Source organism: Asparagus officinalis, chromosome 9 (genome assembly GCF_001876935.1).
Source record: "Asparagus officinalis chromosome 9, Aspof.V1, whole genome shotgun sequence".
NCBI lineage: Eukaryota > Viridiplantae > Streptophyta > Magnoliopsida > Asparagales > Asparagaceae > Asparagus > Asparagus officinalis.
In genome coordinates, this window is record NC_033802.1 from 6,608,830 (window position 1) to 6,614,829 (window position 6,000).

The window sequence follows — 6,000 nt, forward strand, 5'->3', positions numbered from 1 at the left end:
CCATTAATAAGAGTAAGAACGAAGGTCTCATATTCCTCGTCAGGCAAGGAACTCAATAGCAACAACGCCTTGTCCTCATCTTCAATCTTAACATCCACATTCGCCAAATCCGCAAGAAGCTTCGTGTAGTGGTTCATGTGATCACCAATGGAGGTTCCTTTCTTCAACTGGAAGCGGTAAAGCCTCCTCTTCAAATGCAAGCGATTCTCCACACTCTTGGTCAAATACTTGCTCTCAAGGATCTCCCAAATCTTCTTTGCAGAAGTCTCATTGATCACATCATACTTTAGATCTTGAGTGAGACAAGACCTAATCACACCACACGCCGTTCGATTCATCTTTTTCCAAACCTTCTCATCAATGTTGTCCGGTTTCCCGTCCAACTCCAACGTATCTTCCAAATTTTGCGCGTTGAGCGCATCCATGACTTCGCATCGCCAAAGTCCAAAATTGTTTGTGCCATTGAACTTTTCCACATCAATCTTCATTGAGTGGATATTCAAGCTTTGGACGGTCTTCACGCCGGAAGTACTGCCCACAACTCCTTCTTTCTCGGCCATAATCCTCAAGGCACCACCAAACCAATGCGGAAACAAACGAGAAATAGATCCAAACTGAAAAAGACGAGATTTTTACAAAAAAAGATCCCACCTTTATCATCAAACGAAGCCCTAGATGAACTTCCAAAGCGATCTACTCCTCCAAATAGCCCAAGCGTTGCCCGTGCTCTGATACCACTTGTTGTGACTGATGCTTTGAGAAACCAAACCAACGAACGCCGAGAGAAAGACCAAACAAAACACAAACACCAAGGTTTTACGTGGTTCGGCAAATTGCCTACGTCCACGGGGCAAGAAGGGGGTGGGTTTTCACTAATAGAGAAGGAGAGTACAAATTGAGATTACAAATCGCTCAAACGAACCAACTAATCTCACCAACAAATCTCTCAATCTCTCAACCAATAACCCTAACAAATAGCTCAGAAAGATCTCTCTTTTTCTGTGCTCCAAAACCCCAAAACTCTCCTCACAAAACCCTCAAATCGTATTGGTATTTATACCAAAACAGAAACCCAAACAGACTGCAAATAGGAACCTGAACTTTCCAAAAAACCCGTCATAAGTCGACTTATCAGTCTGCATAAGTCGACTTGGCAGAGCGAAAAACAGCAACTGGAGAAGAGATCATAAGTCGACTTATCAGACCTGATAAGTCGACTTGGCAGAGCAAAAAACCAACAATCCAGAGCAGAACGTAAGTCGACTCATGCACCAACATAAGTCGACTTACCATAAGTCGACTTATGCCTGTGCATGAGTCGACTTATGACCAAAAATCTGCTTTTTCCAATTCTTCTCCACATGGGCTAATACTGTCCTAAAGTATAGGCAATGAGCTGCTCTTGATTAAAAAGAAACATAACATTGATTGAAAAGATACATTACAGATATTTGTCTCAACTTCTAATTTCTCGTCTAAGTTTAAGTTTTTAGTCACTTCTTCATATATGAAACTATACTCACCTATAAATTCCACAAACATCTCGCTCTGTTTGACATGGTTATTACATAGAAAATGGATGTTGAAGTATTTAATTTACTTTATATCTACGTCTACATCTTTGTAAATGAATGTGGATAATAGAAGTTTGAATTTTGAATAAATTTTTGATGTACTTATATCTCCTCTACTTAAAAAACTCCTCTATTTAAAAAATGTGACAAATATGAATAGCATTATCGTTTTGCCCTATTAGTACCCTTTCTGATTACAGCAGATGTATTACTTACATACTATTGTTATCATACTATGTATACAACACAATAAGATGTATACTGTTGTATTTTAACACACTAGATTTTATGTACGTGCAATGCACGTGGTTAAATACAGTGATTAGGTATTTTTGATTTATTTTCTTACTAAAATTTATTTATCGGTTACTCTTTGATAATAATTTTTGCTCACTTTTATTAAGTATTTTTGGTTTATTTTCTACTAAAATTTGTTACTCGATTACACTTTGATTATTTATTTATTTGATGTTTGTTTGAATAGGCTACATCCAGTTTAAATTTTTATGTTGATAGTTGAATTGTCAGGAGATAAATATAATCTAAAGCCAATTTAAATTTTTTATGTTGATAGTTGAATTGTCAGGAGATAAATATAATCTAAAGCCAATTTAAATTTTTATTTTATTTTAATCGGCATGAAACCGAGCTTGACCTGAGGAAGTATAATGTTATGAAAGTGAAAACACTTGAAAAAATAATATTATAAAAGAAAGATGAATAATAAAGTCAACGAGCCAAGATGATTGATTTAAAATGAGCTAAAATGATAGAAAATGGTTAATGAAAAAAATCATAAACTAAATATTCATGCTAACTCTAGTACTCTTTTATATGATAAAAACATCCACATATGCATATGAAAGCACTAAAATAGTTTATGAAAATCACATCTAAAGATTCACAATTTTACTAAAAAATAAAACTATTCTATAACAATTCACAAAACATCATCTTTTGTTACTTCTATTTTATTTTTTATTGAGTCGAGATCAATCATTCTTCATCTTTACCTTTTTTCTAGCCAATTCTAAAGTAGTAGTGTCTTCATCGTCTACATCGATTTTGATATGAGACTGGAGCATGTTATCTTTCCTTGGGCTCATTCATCTTTTGTCTTCTCGTCTAAATTCACAAAGAAGTTGAATATATTTCTTATATTCAACACAAACTTCTGACAGTACGGACTTTGTTTTTTTCCTATTTCAATAAGAATAAATATTAATTTTATATATATGAAATTTTTTATGCTTTTAATTTATTACTTAAATAAGGTTAGGAGCTACCTCTTTTTCTCTGCAATGAATTCTTCTGTTGTGTATCCAATAAGAATTTCTGCTGTGTCATAATGTTACATTTGTCATAATGTTACATTTGCTTTGTATGTGTTATTTTCTATGAGGAACTAAACTAAATACATTAAATTTTTCATTGTCAATTTACTTTAAATTATAATATTAATATTTAATTTTGATATATTTATTTCATGAAGAAGGGATATCACTTAACCTTGATATTATATCATCGGTGATCCTATAACATTTATCATATTGACACTTATTATTAACATCTTTATCCACTTTCTTATTGCAGCCTTTGCAAACATAGAATCACTGCTCAACTCTATTATAAATGGTAGTTATCGTTATCTTAAATGTACGATAGTGTGTCTGTATATTGGTAAAATTATTCTTAGGTTTAATTATATGAATTTTAGAGTAGGTTTTCTAATATCATACCTCTTTCAAATGTTATTTGTATATATTAGTAATTTGAATTTTTGTTGTATTTATAAAGAGCCATAATGAAGATGCTTTTGTCTTGGTAGCTTACTCTAAAAGAGCGCTGCATATTAGCTTTAAAATATAATAATTTTTCTTTACGGTGTTATATGGATGTTTGCTTGGTTTACTTACTATTCTCTTATTTCTTCAGTAAGTTGTATCTTTGGATTGATATATATTATTGATGCAATTTACGATGATATGCATATCTCCTCTATAAATTTTAGAGAATTTTATATTTAGCGACTTTTAATAAGAATTTTACTAATTAAATATACTACTTTCATACTTAGAGATCTTGAATTCTAATAGTGCTATTACATCATTATCTGTGATAGTGTCTTTAAGAATTGATCATTCGTTAGTAGTCATACCCCTAAATAAAGTCACACACAGTGTCGTAATACTATATAAGAAAAAGAAAAATACTGATTTTATATTTTTTGCTTACGCAAAGTATAGTAATTTTTCTTATATCTTTTATGAAGAATGTTTCTTTGATGAGCACAAAGTTGTTCAATATATTCTTCATGGGGTATTCAGTCGGTATTTCTTTGATAAATATAACTTATGTTAGTGTTAATTGAAGTAATTCATGGACGTTTAAAATTTCATTTGAAATGAAAACCGTTTGATTCTTTTGAAGGATATCTCTAAATTTTCTAATAGTTCTCTATACATAAATCTTTATAATTTTTAACCTAATAAATATTATTACCATTAGAGATCAATATTTATAAATTATAATCAATTAATGTTAAGCTATATTATTATAGTTTTTATCAGTTTTTTGTGATTTAGTCTTCTATCAGTTAATGATACTTATATATTTTTTGTGTTCTAACATATTGGTAAAATTATATGTAGTTACTTTAATTTATACAATAACATTAATTTTTAATCTATCATATATTTTTTAAAAATTTTATTATTTAATTGGATATTTTTAATCTGTTATTATTATTATTTTTACCAGTATCAACTTGACTATTTTTAGATTCTAAAAATGGATAATAAAACTTAAATTATAAGGTATATTTATATATCTTAAAGAAAAAAATTCACACAATTATTCTTTTCTTTGCCAAGTTCTAAATTTTTAGCTTTTTATTTTGTGTAATTTTAAATTTTTGAGAGTATTTTGCCTAATTTTCAAAACTTTTTGTTTTTTTGTAATACTTCATGTAATAAACTGATAGTACGAAGATGTTTCATATATTTTATTAATCTTATTTAAATTGTTGAGCTATAGATAGTTCATGGGTTTTAGGATAGGATATAAGTATGATTAGTATAGATTATAATTTAAATTAAATATTTAAAATAGTACATTGTAATTTTGATTATGGAAAGTTTTTCCTGAACTCGTGTTTTTAAAGGGAGTATGATTTTTTTTTTCCTTAATTTTTTTTATAATTTTGAGAATGACTTTTATCTTTTTAATTTGTTTGGTGGATTTTATAAATATTTCATCCACATTATGTACATTTGTTGGTCTACGTTGTTCCCGGGTTCAACCTTTGAAGTAGATATTATTTGTCTCATTAATTTATTTGGTTTTTATATATACGCCCTTTATTTTGTAGACATTTATAAATTTGGTATTTAATAATTTTATTTATATTTGCATTTCAATTTAAATTGTATCCTTATCTTCATACTATGTATATCAAATAATAATTCATCAATTTATCAACTTACTCTTACTTAATGGAATAATATTTAAATTCCAAGGGTATTTTTGTCTACCAAAATATTTTCTCCAACTCGTACTTTTAAAGAGAGTATGAGATATATGATAATGCAATGTTGTATGTGAGATGATAACAATTGTAAATAGATTTTTTATTTAAATAACAATTGTAATTTCTTAAAGTTTAAAATTATATAATTCAAAAGGTAAAGGGTATAATGATAGTTGATTTACGTGATAGGATAATTAGGATAACAATCTAATCAAAGCTAAATTTGCGGAATCAAATTGGTAAAAATATTCGGTTCAAATAATCGCCTTGACCCGTTAATGTGTCTTCGGCTACAGCAATATCCATGTACATTTTTCTAACGGGGACATTAAAAAGCCCAAGATGATACATATGTAGTAATATATGATTTTAAATTGTTGTTGTAATTATATAATCCAAAAGGTAAAGGAAATACACATATTTGGGATTTGTGCCTAGGATATGGATAAACCTGATGCTTTCTTTTAGATAGATCATAGATTTCAGAATGATATTAATTAAGATGGGATAACTATATTTTAGAATAATATTAGAAGAGATTATGATTAAAATGTAATATTTAAAATAGTAAAGGGTAATATTGGCCGTCGAAAGTTTTTCCGAAACTCGTACTTTTAAAATGAGTATGATATGATATGATATGATATGATATGATTAAACCTGAACTTCCAATTATGAGTTCTATAATGTAATAGTGTTACTTGATTTAAGAGAGACATGCTTCTACTTTCAAGTTCAATCACACATTCTTTATGACATTATCCGCATGACTAAAGTTTGGTCACGCATTGTTCATGACAGTATACACAGTTGCATCTATTTGGTTTTCAACCATTGAGGTTTTTAACTTTTACTTTTCTCTCCATTTGCTATTACTTTGGTACTTTGCTTATAACA